Raw genomic sequence first — 17,447 nt, 5'->3', positions numbered from 1 at the left:
AAAAGATTATATATATATATATATATATATATATATAAGATATGAAATTAATGGTCTTTAAGAAATCTGCCAAACATCACTTCCCCAAGAGAATAATAATTAAAGTAAAACTAGTAGAGAAGGCTCTCAAATTCTAGAGAGAGGAAACAACTTATTTTTAAAAGTTTTCATATCCTATTCATCTGGTTCCTCTTGAATGGTGGCGGAGGGAAACCGGCCATCATCTCCTAATGACCGAAATACCTCAATTCTCTATTCTACCAGGTTTCCATATGATTATAATCGTGGTGGATGCAAAGGTAGAAATGCTAGTAACCATGAATTTGTGATCAAGCAAACGCCTTTAGTTATCACCGAATGTCGGTTTCTTCCAAACCATAACGTGGTTTCGGTGCTGGTAAAAGGTAAAGAACCTATGGAAAGTTTGGGAAAGAAGAAGGAGCCAGTGATTCTTTCCTCCCCATCAAAGAATTGGTTGGCTGGCACGCGAATGATTTAGAGGCATCATCATCCATTGGGTGGAAGTTGAAGGTAAACAGATTATCAAAATTACCCTATACTGAGGCAGAAAAATAAAAGTTTTTGAATTCAAATTTGATGAAGTCTAAAATCGATGAAGGTTTGATTTTTGGAGGTGAAAATCAAATGGCAGGTGAATAAGAAGTCTTACTGAATAATGGAAACTTAAATTCGGTAAATGTTTTGTCTAAGAATCACAAATAATAGCTAATTAAATTAATCCTGATCTGGAAGAAATTGTATATTCATTTGTAGTTAAATTGGATATGGACAAGGTTGCTGAAAATGTCAAATTGCTTCAGAAATTTCTTGTGGTGAAGGTGTTTGGGAAAGGAATTATGTTTTTTTCTCTTTGTAGCATTGAATTAAGGTGTTAATGGGATAAATTTGGGATGTTTCATATCACCTCATTGGGCCTTGATTGGATTTTGTGTTCATTTCATTCATCTCAGGTTATGGAAGAAGCATTGAGTGGAGGTCCACGTTATGTGGGAGGACACACAATAGGAATGGATAAATTGACGCCTCAATTTTATCCTACATCGTTGAAAGGGTTATCCTCACCAATTTGGATTCGCTTGCCTCATTTTCCCCTATATTGTTGGGATGAGACTAATGTTACCAAGATTGTCTAAAAGATAAGAGTTCCTTTGTTATTGGATGGAAAAATGTTCAAATGGGGAAGACGTGAATTTGCTAGAGCGTGTGTACAAATTAATATAGACTCTAAATTATCTCATGGAGTTTGGATTGAAGAGTTATATGGGAATTTTTTTCAAAAAATTGAATATGAAAAAATATCTTCTTTTTGTTTCAATTGTGGCAAAATAGGTCACAAAATTGTGATGTGTACTGAAGTTGCTAAAGGTGTTGGAATTAAAGTTTTAGATGATGTTCAAGGAAATAGATTGATGAATTCAAATTCTCTTGGATCAAGTTTTGATATGAATTTTAAGGACAAATCAGATATTGAAAATCCACAAAATGGTTATGGTCCTTAGATTCATGTGAAGTTTAAGAGAAATAGAAGAATGATTCAAAAGCAAAATCTCAGCCTACAACTATGATAAAGAATCCTGAAGTTAGCTTGGCATTGATAGAAGTGCCATCTGGTAATAAATTCAAATTTGTCTCAAGTTTTTGCTAAATAATTGGTAAGAATGAATGGTGAAGAACCTAAAATGCTAGCCAAAGAAATGGGATTCATCCAGATTTTGAAGGCTCGGTGATAGAAGAAAAAATTCCAGATTCTGGTTTGGTTTTGGTTGAATCGAAACAATTAGAAGACGGGGAAATAGATCCAAATGCTGAGTTTTTTGGTGTGGGAAAAGATTTGGATGCTTGTTCTACTATTTTAGAATAGGAGGATGTAGAAAAAATAGAGGTTCTCGGTAGAGAGGTTGCTGAAAATAAAGATCCAAATTCTATAATTGAAGAACTTAATCTGGTTCCTCATTTGGTTTGTAAGGAGCATGAGAAGGAGATTGAAGTAATGGTTGATTTGCTAAATTCAGTCACTCCTTTCTCTAAGGAAGATAATGTGAAGATTAAGGAAGTTGTGATTGAGGAAGGAAAGTTCTTTATTCCTTCCAAATCAGTGTATCCTAAAAAAAGAAAAGGTTTAATAAAGATATTAATGTGTTTCGTCCAAGTAAAGGGAGTCTTAGAGGAACGAAGTTGGGTATTCTTGATGATAGTGTTGGACCCACTTCATCACTTATTTCATGATATGGTTATAGATATTGAGGAAGGATGTCAAGGTCGGCTTGTGGATTGGGTGAAGATGTTGAAGAATGTGCATAACAAAAATTGTGGAGCTGTAAAGATTCAACTTACTTTTTCAGCGGATGAATATGTCTTTCATTTCATTTTCTTTTCTTTGTTTAGTTTTTGTGTTTTTTCTAGTTTTAGTTTGATAATAGGTTGGAATTTGGAAAAATGACCTAGATTAATGGAAACTAAGCTTCTCTCTACTTTTTTATTTTTTTGGTTAATCGAGAATTCTGGGATACAAATCAACCTTTTTGGTTGTTTAATATTTGGTATCCCTCCACCCCAATTGGTTTATAATGATAAGTAGAGGATCTTATTTTCATTATGACATTTCCTATTTTTCGAATTTGTTCTTTATGCATAAATTTCTTTTAATAAGGCTTCCTTTATCTTTTAAAGGATTGCCTAGTATCTAGTTTGTAATAGCTTATTTTTTATTTTAATTCTATACGCATCTTTCAAAAAAGAAAAACTAGTAGAGAAAAAAAATGTAGTAAGCAAACAACTAAAACCTAATGGCCAGGATTATTATATATAGGTAAAGCCAAACAAAACATCCACCTAATAGAACCCCTCCAACCACTCCAACACCCATAGGAAATTAAAAATCGACATAGTCAGGTTACCTGAGAAGCTAGACATGCACAGACTATCTAAAAAAAATAACAATGGGCAACATATGACAAATAAAAAATAAAAATGAACCCTAAGGAGCCTTTTTGGAATCATGTTTGACAGACCACCTGCATAAAACATATCTTTAACAAATAGAATAATTATAGATATATCAGTTGAGAAATTAAGGGTCTTAAGAAATTTGCCAAATAATATGCACAAACTATCCAATGCCTTGGTACAAACCAAAACTCACATCAAAGAGGCATTAAGAAAATCTAAGATAAAACTACAGAACACTGGTAATAAAGGTAAACATAAGCATAGCATATCGCATATCCAAAAACCCCTAGATGTCAGTTCAAAAAATAACCAATCCTCCATAAATTAACCTCCAGATAGCCAAAAAATACAAAGTTAAAAAATAGAAGGAAAAAAATAATCCCAAGCTACAAGAAAAACCCACTAGGATAATAATCTTTGGCCAAGCCATAAAATAGCAACAAGAACAAAAAAACCCAGAAAAGGCACCAGGTCAACACAATTTGACCCATTAGAGCCATATTAATCTTGGAATTTAATTTAATTCAATTCAATCCTTCCTCATACCCAAACCCTCCATCCCTTGGGTCTAGTTAACTGGGTTGACCAGGTCAACTCTTGACCTGGTTAACCCTAGCCCTCGTTGGTCACAAATTAACCTATTTAGGTCAATTTGATCCTTTTAAATGCCTTTTAATTCATTCATAATCTTTCTCAAGCCAAGCCAAGGCCAAGGGAGACTTATTTCCCTCTTAATTAGGCTTTAGATTCAATCTAGGCAATTGACCATGGGCTTAGGCCTATAAATGGGGAGAATTAGGGTTTATTTTGGACCTTTTGGCTATTTTTTTCTTCCAAGAGCCACCAAGCCCAAGCCCTGGCTTATTGTGTGAGCTCCTGAGATCCCTCCTCACCTTTTTTCACTTAAACCTGGTGCTAAGACCCAGCCAATGGTGAGATCTTTGATGAACCGAAGGCAAACATTTTCTAAGGCAATTTCCTGTCAATCCAAAGCAATTAGGATCGCGATTTTCTACAAAAAGGAGCTTGAATAATCTATAAATGCAACAAGTCATTAAACAGGTCAAATGATCCATTAAATCAAGGTGAAACTCTTACCCTAGGTTAGAATAATTAGACTTATTTATCTTTACAATAAGTGCATTTTAGACCACATAAATTATTCCCCATGAATGTTCTTCACGTATAGAGCCTACATTTTAAATTTCAATCAATTTAGTGCACCTAAGCACGAGAACGAGCTGAAATAGTGTGTTAGGGTTTGAGTTCAGCTCCTTGTTTTTTAGGGGTTGATCTCAGTCGTTGATTTTGCGATAAACTATTGAGATTTGGTCATTCCGCGATTCGGAATGACCATGGGGTTCAATCTCGTGAACCAGCATTTCGTCTAGCTCCATCATGATCGTCTGATTGAAATAGCAGATGATCGGACGGTAATAAATCCACACTTATGTGGATAAGTGATTATCGCATCTGTGATAATGATTACCACAATCATTGGAAATCATTGTCGGTGTTGCAATCATTACGCCACTAGGCAATGATTGCCCGCGAACCGCAAGACCAATCTGAGCCTGCCACGCGTCAGTCCGAGAGCATTTTTAAGGTTATAATTAATTTTAAACCTTTTTTAATCATATTTCTTTAAATTATGATTATAAATCCAATTTTAATAAAAAAATTACGTATAATATATTGAATTGATCGTATTTTAACCCTCCTAAATTTAAAATTCATTTTAATTAAAAATATTAATGCTATTTTATAATATATTAATTATAAGGGTTTTCCTAAGTTTAATTTATAAATATTTATAATATATATAACTTATTAATGTAAAAATCCATTTTAAAATGTATTTCTCTATTTTATTTCAGGAAAATATATGAGTACATTTTAATTTATTATTTAAATTAACATTTAAGTATTTTATGTAATTATTTACTATAATTAATGTTTAAATTATTATGTATTAATAAAGATTAATAATAACTATTTTAAAAATATATACATACTATTTTATTTTCCTTCAAATCATAGAACTATTTTTTAATTATTATTATTATTAGTTATATTTAATACTATTATTTTGAGTATTTTATAATTATTCAAGTAATTAAATATTTAAAGCATTTCATTAATAATTATTTAAACCCAATTTTAGAACATTTCTCAAATAATTATATAACTATTATTTTGAAATTATTTTTAGAAAATTTTAATATTTAATTTGAGAAAATTTAATGATTATTTTTAAATGATAATTATTTTAAATCCATTTAATTATATTAAACTTTGAAAATTCATAGTAATTTTATTTTAAATCAGTGTTCACGTACAATACCTTAAAATTTTTAGAAAAATATATATTTCAATATAAAAATATTGTTAGATATTAAAATGTATTTTTCTGATTTTATTTCTATATTCTTTAAATATTTTCATTATTAAACTATTATTTTAATTAATAATATGCTAATTATTTTTAAATTAAAAATTATTTTTAAATTATTTTGAAACCTAGTTTGGGTGGCTAGTAGATCTCCCCTATAGTTAGGTATTCCTTTTAATTGAAATACATTTGAGTATGTTATTGTCCAAAATTCCTATATTTATGGGTATTTTAAATATTTTAAAATTACCTATGTAATTAAATCTATAATTTTTTGAAGATCCATTCTTGAAATTCTAAACTTAGATCCTTGCATATAAATAGAATTAATGGGAGGAATGATTAGTGGGTGATTGAGTTCCAATCATCCACTAATCGCTTCATTAAATGCGCTTAATTTATCTTTTTGTTATCTTTTGCATGTGTAGGATGCACGAGCACTTAGCTTAGGCCCTCCTAGATCTTAGGATTGGTGTGTTCACTATTTTTATGTGTTTCCCCTTATGTTATCCTAAGGGTTAGTCCTAAACTTACTTTAAACCCATATAACATAGCGACACCCTAAGGATAATAATTAAGAACCCTTCTACCAAACTTAGAAAAGTTTTAGGAGATAGGATAGATCTCTGATTGACATGAAAATTTCAACATTTAAACTTAGTCACAACTTAAACCTCCCTGAAGTTTCTAGAATTTTTTAGGACCCTTTAAACCCACTAAATAATAAACCCTAATTTAACGCTTAATTAGGACCCGAGAGCTTCCAAAAATTGTAATAAATTAATTTCAATTTAGAAAATGGCCTATAATACCTCAAACTCTTTAGCCTTTAAACCTAAAACCTTAGATAATTAGGGCTCCTTAATTAGAATTTAATTTAATCCTTGATTTAACTTTAATTAAAATTCACCTTATTAAAAAATTAAAAATTATTAAAAATTCCAAAATTTCTCCAAACACTTGGGAACACTTTCTTATTTTATTTCTAACCTTTGGGAGTGATTCCAATCAGTTTAGAGCTGATTTGGATCAAAACCTTAAAATGGTCATTTATTAAGTAATTTTTAATAATTCATTAATTGCCCAAAACTTCTAAAATTTATAACCTGGCCTAGAAAACTCTAAATCCAGTAATTAAAAATCTAACTACTCCCCTTAAGGTCTAATATTTAACTAAAATACTAGAACCCTCAAGCCTAGCCAATTTCTAATATTGACCTTTTGAACCCCCTTAGCCTAGCGTATAAGAGGACCCCGGACTATCTAAAATCTATTAATGTATTTTAAACTTTAAATTTCACTTCCCTAAGCTTTAAAATGGATCCACAAACTAAAATGAACTAAAAATAATCCCAATTCATTAATATTTAAACTTCAATTAAAGCTTCTCCTTTTATCCTTCAATAAATCTAAACTCTGAGCAACTTAAACTAACTAGCCAACATAGAACCTACTCAAAGCCACACAAGCCTATTACATATACATGGATATGCTAGGGAATCACTTCTAGCTCTAGGATTAGAGTTGGTGTTTTACTTCTTTCTACTTTTGTGATGTGATGATCTTGCTTGTGGCACGAGTGCTGATTGATTACTTTGTTCTGTTGTGTTGTGATTGATCTCAACTTTATTATTTTTTCTATACTTTGATTATGTTATGATGTGTGTGTTAGATTGCCCATAGGCTAGGCTAACTTTTATACTAATCCAGTCTTATGCAAGTGGCCTTACTCATCTAGTGCTAAAAATAAAGGGGACTATCATAATTAAAGCTTTAAAACTAATATTGTTTTCTACAGATGCTTCAGAGACTTCTTAGCCCCCTTTAAAATTAAAAGAGTGTGGCCAAGCATGTTTAATTTTTTTCACTATTAATAACTGCTTGTGATATGATACATTAAAATTCTTGGGATGATTTTTATTAGGATAACCATGCAAAAGTCTGGGTCTAGATTTTCTTTTCCAAATGTAATATAATTTGTTATTCATCGAGTTGTGAAAGTCATTAAAAGTTTAGCATTTCAAATACTTGGCACCCAAAGAGAATAAGAAAGGTCCCCTCTCGAGGAAATTTTTAGTCATTTGGGTACCCTTCCAGAGGAAGAACCAGATGGAACCTGAAGGAGATGATCTAAAGGGAGATCATCCAGATGAGGAGGATCCACATGAGGATGAAGACTTGAAAATAAAATGTCGAGCTTTTAATACTTGTGTCATTCATTAGGATTAGAATCCAGGTTATTGTCGATGAAGCCTGGCCACCATTACTTTTTTGTAGACTCTGGGTTGTACTTATACGGCACTAGCCGTGGAATTTCTTTACTTTACTTTGGGTTGATTTATATTGATGTATTTATTTTGATTACATAATAGAATTTGCCTGCTTTTTCTTAGTTTCTTTCTTGCATGTGTATAGCCTATTTTTGCTTGGCTCTTTAAGGACTAAAGCTTTTTTAACTCGTAACTAAATTCTAAAATTTTAATAATAAAATAATTTAGAAATCTAACAACTTAGGGAATAGCCTGAACCATCTGTGGTCATATGTATACTATTGCATCTATCTCCCTCCTTCTAATAAGACACCTCCCTACTTATGGGTAGAGTTCAAATAATCTAGCCTATGAGAATGAAGTGTTGGACCTAGGGAGGCCGAGTCTTTTCTAAAAATTATTTTTATATAAGCCTATTTTTAAAATCTTATACATACATGATTTAGACCTTTTAACCAGCATGCATTACATTAGAAACCAATTAATTTAAATATTAATTATGTTAGCTCCAGGACCATTCACCCTATATAAGTTTAGGGCAAATTAGAAAACTCTCTAGACGTTAGTCATACTTCCAAAACACTCAACCTACCTACCTATCTTTCATAAGTACTGAACAGCATGTATTTTATGTGCTTAGGTGGTTAGCTAGCTTTCCTTTTTAGGTAAGATATAAGCCCAGATGCATTAGCTAGGATACAAGTGTTAGTATTGGGTAGAACACTAAACCCACTTTAAACCTAGGATTCAAGGCTATTACACTCGGTGTCTTGTGGTATGCCTAAATGGTGGGAAAGTCTCTTTCTCTTTGGGAGCTATAAATTCTACCAATTGTATCACAAAGATGATGCCACCTCCATCCTTTCTCTTTGGATGTTTTGAGTTATTGATTTTCTTCCTCTCCTTACTGGCTTTGTCCCTCCGAACATTAGTGTGAATCATGTGTGTTGGCTAAGCCACATGAGCCCTTATTTCCCTTTGATTAGGAACTTCCTAGTCTCCCTTTTCATGCCAATCCCCTTTCAAGTAGAATAATATTATATCCTTAGTTAAGAGTTTTTACGGGCCCTAGACTTGAGATGTAATTAACCACAGGGGATTGCGGCTGTGGAAAACAAAACTTCACCATTAAATAAACCCCATTCAGAATGATATATCAGGTGGGGGAAACACATTATTTTGATCGGGTTATATATATTGCTACCCATCAGGGTACACTAGCGAGAGCCACAATCCTTAAAAGTTAATCATATGTACGATCTAATCTACCCTTCCATTGGCCTGTTTGTGAGGAGCGTGGAGGCCAGCGATTGCTTCTATCCCTTAACGTGGTGCGGTCGTATACCCTCTGTACTAAGTAGCAAGTGGTGTCCTTTTAGAGCTCTACAGGTTTCTGACGAATATGGTGGGACTCATTTCTCTCTTCATCTTTGGATCACATATTATTCTTTCTTGTGTGTACTCTATAATTTGTACTCCTTAGATTATATCAACCTATTGTTATATAGAATCCTTTTCTTAGTTAGGTTCCCTTCTTAGCTAGGGTTTTCCCTAGCTATAGTCCCTTTCTTCCAGCCTTTTAGGCCATTTTGTACCTTATTAATTCTATTCTTCCCAACAGGTTTTTATGTTTGCTCATCTCTCTCATCCTGAAACCATTGAGTAGACCCCAGCACCTTCCTACCTTTCATAAATACTTGATAGCTGAGGGTATATTAGTTGTTGATAGTAGCTCAGATGAGGAAGGAGACTTCCAACATTAGACTACTAGCAAGCAACCTATTCCCTATCATATGTGTCAAATGAGAGCTGAGTGTCAAAAAATCTTCTAATACTCTTTCCACTAGTGATAGTTGTTCTCTATATACTAACGAACCTCCATGCCTTCTATAAATATCCTTATGTGTTTATAACCCCCTGAAATGGTCCTTATTACTTTTCAGTAGTTTGTGTGGCCACGATGATTTGTCCTCTACCATACGATGTTCGATATAAAGAGTACAAGGCTATCCTTAAAGGGGATATGCTGATATGCCATAGGGATATTTATACTTATATTTATTTATACCGATCACATTGCTGTTAGCACATAAAATCTTTGATTTGTTCTTACCCCAGTTTTGCTTGTCACCCCAAGCATGGTATGGGATATCAAAATCAATGATCAAACCCATTTTCTATAGGTGATATTAGGTTCATGCCCACTTAAGTTAATCAGGTGTGGTAATATTGAGCCAATGTCCCTAATTCATATCTATTTTCTATATATGATATTAGGTTCATACCCACCTAGGTTAATCAGGTGTGGTGATGTTGATCTAATGTCCCTAATTTAAATCTATTTTTTATAAGTGATATTGGGTCCATACCCACCTAAGTTAATCAGTTGTGGTGATGTTGATCAAATGTCCATATTTTAAATCCTTTTTTGTAGGTGATACAGGGTCCATGGTCACTTGAATTAGTCAGGTGTGGTGGTGTTGATCCAATGTCCCTATATGAATCTCCTTCTGCTATTAGTCGTGATACAATGGCTAGTCTCACCCAATTTCACTTAGCATCCCCAAGTATGGTCTAGGATATCAAAACTAATAATTCAAAACTATTTTTTAGATGTGACACTGGGTCCATACTCACCTACATTAGTCAGGTGTGGTGATGTTGATCCAATGTCCCTATATAAATTTCCTTCATCTAACAATCATGATATGATAGTAATTTTCTCCTAGTTTCACTTAGCACCCCCAAGTATGGTTTGGGTTATCAAAACTAATGTGTGCTATTTTCCTATATTTCCTCATATCCCTCTGTATGTGTATCCCCTGATAGGATCCTTCATACTTCTCAGCAATCTGTGTGGCCACGATAATTTGTCCTCTACCACATGATGTTTATTACGAAGAGTATAAGGCTACCCTTAAAGGTGATATACTAATATGCCATAGGGATATTTTTGTTTTAGTCTATGCACACCGATCACATTGGTGTTATCATATTAAATGCTTAGTTTATCCTCTCCTTAGGAGGATTTATTTTATACCTAATTTCACTTGGCACCCCCAAGTGTGGTCTGAAATATCAAAACTAAAAATTCAAACTTCTTTTTGAGATGAGATACTGGATCCATGTCCACCTATGTTAGTTAGGTGTGGTGATATTGATCCACTATCCCTAAGTTAATTTCTTTGTCATATCAAACTTTATTATGATTGTGATCTCCAGTTCCACTTGTTCCCCCTTATATGATATTTTAATATGATAATAAAGTTGCTTGAGAAATTTCGTCGGCATTTAGATGATTTGTCCTCTACCACGTGGTAACTAAAAATTAACTCGAGAATTCTCAGAAAACTTTTTTCCATAGAATTCTTCCAAACTCTTTTACTTTTTCCCTTACATCCTTATACGAATCTGTGTCAGGCTGGTGTCAAGGTGACTTTTTCTTTTTATTTTTCTTCCTCAATAGGGACAGGTAGGTAGCTGACCACTTACTTACCTGTGTGGTGTTCGACATGGTCCCTAGGAGGCATACCCCCCCTAAATTATCTTTACTTTTTCACTCACATCCCTACATGGAATTGTGTCAAGCTTGTGTCGAGGTGACTTACTCTTTCTATTCTACTTCCTATATTGGGATAGGCAGGTAGTTGGCCATTTACTTACCTGGTGGGGTGCCCAATAGGGTCCCTATGAGGTACACCCACACCCAAATTACCCTTAATTTTTCCCTCACATCCCTACACGGATCAGTGTTAGATTGGTGTTTAGGTAACTTTTACCTTCAATCTTGCTGCCTCGATAAGGTTAAAAAGGTAGTTGGCAACTCAATTACTTGGTTGAGAGAGCCTGATAGAGTCCCTAGGATGCATTCCTCACCAACTTTTACTTCTCTGAAGCCCTGTAGTGATCAGGCAGGTGTTTGACCCAGACTCTTTATTCACTTGGTTGAAATGATTAAGTGAGTATTGAGGCCATCTATATTTGCTAAGATAAAATGGCAAGGCAGATGTAGAGAATTACCTAGTTGAGAGAGCCTGATAGAGTTCCTGGGAGGCATGCCTCACTACTTTTTTTCTCTAATGCCCTATTCTTATTAGGTAGGAATCAAACACTGACTCTTTATTCACTTGATTGAAATGATCAAGTGGACATCAAGCCCATTTATGTATACTAAACTAAAATGGTAAGGTTGGCGTAGAGAATTACCTAGTTGTGGGTGCCTGATAGAGCCCTTTGGTTGCACACCCTACTACTACGACTTGTTATTCACTTGGTTGAAATGATTAAGTGGATATTGATCCCATCTATATTTGCTATGCTGAAATGACAAGGAAGATGTAGAAAATTACCCAGTTGAGAGAGCCGTCTCTTGGAGGCATTCCTTGTCACCTTTTTCTTCTATGATGCCCTATTATAGTCAAGCAGGCATCAGACCTTGACTCTTGATTCACTTGGTTAAAATGACCAAGTGAGTATTGAGCCCATCTATATTTGCTAAGCTAAAATGGAAACGCAGATGTAGAGAATTATTTGGTTGAGAGAGCCTAACAGAGCCCCTGGAAGGCATTCCTCACCACCCCTTTTTATCTTATATCCTACTGTTTTTGACAATATCAGGCAGATAGTTGGTCCACTTTGCTACTTCACTTTAGTTCATTCCTGTGCTCTTCCCTTACTATAGGGTAAGGCCAGAAAAGGACCCCACTACTTGTTCATCATCTGGTGACATTTTACTTATCTATTGTGCTCTTTATTCTCTCCTCGGCTCTGCCCTTGCTATAGGGTAAGGCCAGGAAAGGGCCTTACTACTTGTTCACAATTCAATAATTTTCTACTTTACTACTTTCACTCTTTATTTCACTTCATTGAAATGATCAAGTGAATATTGAGTCTGCCCATATTCACTATTTTGATATGATTAGGTGGATGTGAGGCACCCCCCTTTACTTTTTCTCTCTCCTTAGCTTTCCCCTCACTATAGAACAATGCCAGGAGAGGAGACCCCCTACTTTTCACCTTTGGGTTATCTTTTGTTTGGTTCTCCACTTTACTGGTCATATTCGGTCAATGCCAACACGTGTAGTTCAGTACTGTTCACCGCCCCTATTGGGGGTCTGTTTGTTGACCTTATTTTCCACCTAGACTTGGGCTGAAGGGTTGACCTGGTCAAATTGACCAAGCTAGACCCCGAGACCACCTTGTTTGGGTTTCATGGGTCAAACCAAGTCTCCTGAGCTCAGACACATGACCTGGGTCAACCTGGTTGACTCAAATTGAACCAAATCTCTACTTATTAATTTCAAATCTAATTCAACCTTCCTTGGCTCAAATCTCATTTCCCCTAGGCTTTATGGGTTAGACTATAGTTGTGGAGCTCAGACCTATGCCTTGGGTAAACCTATTGGCAAGGTCAACTCAATTTGACCCATTTGAGCCATAGTAAGTTGGAATTTAATTTAAATCATTTCAATCCTTCCTCAAACCCAAACCCTCCATCCCTTGGGTATAGTTGATTGGGTTGACCAAGTTAACCCTTGACCTTGTCAACCCTTGCCCCCCTTGGTCAAATTTGACCTATTTAGGTCAATTTAAACCTCTTAAATGCCTTTTAATTCATTCCTAATCTTTCCCAAGCCAAGCCAAAATAAAGGGAGCCTTATTTCCCTCTTAATTAGGCTCTATTTTTAATCTAGGTTGTTGACCATGGGCTTTGGCCTATAAAAAGGGAGAATTAGGGTTTATTTGGGACCTTTTGGCTATTTTCTTTCTTCCAAGATCCACCAAGCCAGAGCCCTGGCTTGTGTGAGCCCTTGAGATTCCTCCTCACCTTTTTCCACGTAAACCCGCCACCAAGACCCCGCCGACGGTGAGATCTTCGGTGAACTCAAGGCAAAAACCTTCTAATATGATTTCCTATATATCCAAATCATTTTGGATCATAATTTTTTCTACAAAAAGGAGCTTGGACAATCTATAAATGCAATAAGCCATTAAACGGGTCAAACTGTCCATTAAATCAAGGTGAAACTCTAACCCTAGGTTAGAACTCTTACACTTATTTATCTTTACAATAAGTGCATTTTAGACCATACAAATTATTCCCCATGGATGCTCTTTATGTAAAGAGCCTACATTTCAAGATTTAATCGATTTGGTGCACTCGATCGTGAGAACGAGCCAAAACAGTGCGTTAGGGTTCGGGTTTGGCTCCTCGTCTAGTGGGGCTAATCTCAACTATTAATCTTGAAATCAATGACTGAGACCTAGTCGTTCTAAGTTTATAATGACCTTGGGGTTTGATTCTACAGACCAGTATTCTGTCTAGCGCCATCATAACCATTTGATTGAAACAGTGGAGGATCAGACAATTATAAATCCACGCTTATGTGGATAAGTGATTACTCTGTCTGAGGTAATGATTTCCACAATCATTGGCAATTATTGCGCCGCCACGCAATGATTGCTCGTGGACCGTGGGACCAATTCGAGCCCGCCACGTGTTAGTTTGAGGGCCGCCGCCATCATTTCTAAGGTTTTAATTAATTTTAAACCTTTTTTAATTAGATTTGTTTAAAATATGATTATAAATCCAATTTTAATCCAAAATTATGAATAATATATCGATTTGATTGTATTTTAACATTTAAAGTATTTCATTAATAATTATCTAAACCCAATTTCAAAATATTTCTCAAATAATTATATAAATATTATTTTTAAATTATTTTTTGAAATCTTTAATATTTAATTTGAGATAATTTAATGATTATTTTCAAAGGATAATTATTTTAAATCCCTTTTATTATATTAAACTTAAAAAATTCATAGTAATTTCATTTTAACTTGAATTATAGCAAAGAATACCTTAAAATTTTTAGGAAAATATGTATATTAATTTAAAAATATTTTCACATATATCAAAATGTAATTTTCACATTTGATTTCTATATTTTTTAATTATTTGCATTTTTAAACTATTATTTTAATTAATAATATGTTATTTAATTTTAAATTACAAGTTATTTTTAAATTATTTTGTAACCTCATTTGGGTGGCCAGTGGATATCCCCTATAGTTAGGTATTCCTTTTAATTGAAATACATTTGAGTACATTATTTTCTAAAATTCCTATATTTATGGGTATTTTAAATATTTTAAAATTACCTATATAATTAAACCTCTAATTTTTGGAAGATCCATTCTTAAAATTCTAAACTTAGATCCTAGCATATGAATAACATTCATGGGGGGAAGGATTAGTGGGTGTTTGAGTTCTAATCATCCACTAATCACTTCATTAAGCACACTCAATTTATCTCTTTTATCGTTTTTTACATGAGTAGGACTCACGAGCACTTCTTAGGCCCTCCTAGATCTTAGGATTGGTGTGTTTATTTTTTTATGTGTTTCTCCTCATGTTATCCTAAGGGTTATTCCAAAACTTACTTTATACTCATATTACGTAGCGACACCCTAAGGACAAAATGTAATTTTCACATTTGAGGGCCTAAGAAGTGATTAGTGGATGACGAGCTATTACTTGCAAACTTAGAAAATTTCTAGGAGCTAGGGCAGATCCCTGATTGACATAAAAATTCAACATTTAAACTTAGTCACATCTTAAACCTCCCAGAAGTTTTTAGGATTTTTTAGGACCCTTTATACCCACTAATTAACAAACCCAGATTTAACTCTTAATTAGGCCCCAAGAAATTCAAAAAATTATAATAAATTTATTTCAATTCATAAAATTGCCTATAATACCTCAAACTCTTCAAAATTTAAACCTTAGCTTTAGATAATTAGGGAACCTTAATTAGAATTCCAAATTTAACTTTAATTATAAAATAAAAAAAAACAACATCAAGCCTTTATCCCACTACGTGGGGTGTGCTACATGAATCCTTTTTCTCCATTGTGTCCTATTAAAAGTCAAATTCTCATTTAAATCTAATAAAGAAAGGTCATTCCTAATATTTTCTAACCAAGTCTTTTTAGGTCTACCCCTACCTTTCTTCACATAAGTCAAATCTAATACCTCTACACTCCTAACCGGGTCATCGGAAGGCCACCATTTTATGTGACCAAACCATCTAAGGCGATTCTCTCTAATCTTATCTTCTATTGGAGCTACTCCAACCTTTTCACGTATATGCTCATTTTGTACCCTATCTCTAAGGGTAAAGCCACTCATCCACCTGAGCATCCTCATCTCTACCACACTGAACTTAGTATTATGTTTCTCTTTTAATGGCCAACATTCGGCACCATAAAGAATTGCAGGCCTCACTACCATCTTATAGAATTGTCCCTTAAGTTTGAGGAATACATTTCTATCACATAACAAACCTGATGCATTCCTCCACTTCAACCATCCAACTTGAATTCTTGCTATAATATCTCCATCTATTTCACCATCACTCTGAACAACATATCCAAGATATCTAAAATGTGTACTCTTATTAATGACTTGGTCGCCCAAAGTCAAAATCCCCTCACTAGATCTATTACTACTAAAATTGCACTCCATATATTCTGTTTTAGATCTACTCAACCGAAAACCTTTAGACTCTAAGGTTGGCTTCCATAATTCAAGTTTACCTTTAACTCCCTCTATAGTCCTATCAACAAGAAGAATATCATCAAAAAAAAGCATACACCAAGGTACATCCTCTTACAAATGTCTAGTGAGAACATCCATGACTAAAGCAAAAAGATATGGGCTTAAGGCTGATCCTTTATGTAACCCAACCAAAATAGGAAAATACTTGGTCAATTCACCTTTTGTTTGAATACAAGTAATAGCTCCTGCATACATATCTTTAATGATTTGAATATAAGCATTATTGTCTCCTTTCTTTTCAAGAACTCTCCATAGCACTTCTCTTGGAACTTTATCATATGCTTTTTCAAAATCAATAAATATCATATGTAGATCCTCCTTATTTTCTCTATATTTCTCCATCAAACCTCTTAATAAATGTATGGCTTCCATAGTCGACCTACCCAGCATAAATCCAAATTGATTTTGAGAAATATCAGTATCACGCCACAACCTATGCTCCTTAACTCTTTCCCATAGTTTTAAAGTATGACACATTAACTTAATACCTCTATAATTCGCACAATCTTATGCATCACCTTTATTTTTAAAAATAGAAATTAACACACTCATTCTCCACTCATCTGGCATATTTTTAGTCTTCAAAATAGTATTAAAAAGTTTAGTAAGCCATGAAATTCCTTCATCTCCTAAGCATTTCCACACCTCTATTGGAATATCATCAGGTCCAACAGCTTTTCCACCCTTCATTTTCTTTAAAGCCCCTCTAACTTTAATTTTAATAATACACCAATAAAAATAGAAATCTTTATTTTCATTTAGGGTGCTAAGATCAGTATAGTCAATCTTATTTTCACAATCTTCATTAAAAAGTTTAGAAAAATATCTCATCCACCTTTGTTGAATATCATCTTCTAAGAAAAGTATTTTTTGATCTTCATCCTTAATACACTTCACTTGAACTAAATCCTTACTACTCCTATCTCTTTGTTTGACTAACTTATACATATATCTTTCTTCCTCTTTAGTATCTAATATATTATATAATCACTAAAAGCTAATGTCTTTGCATCGCATATTAGTTTCTTAGCATCCTTACGAGCCACTTTATATATTTTTCAAAAATCAGAATTTTTAATATTAAACCAATTTTTATAATAAAACTTCTTATTTTTAATCTTTTCTTACACATTTGGATTCCACCACCAACTATTTTTACTATTATGAGCTTTTCCCTTTGATACTCCAAGAA

Source organism: Dendrobium catenatum, unplaced genomic scaffold (genome assembly GCF_001605985.2).
Source record: "Dendrobium catenatum unplaced genomic scaffold, ASM160598v2 original_scaffold_121533, whole genome shotgun sequence".
Taxonomy (NCBI): domain Eukaryota; kingdom Viridiplantae; phylum Streptophyta; class Magnoliopsida; order Asparagales; family Orchidaceae; genus Dendrobium; species Dendrobium catenatum.
Note: the sequence above shows the minus strand (reverse complement) of the source record.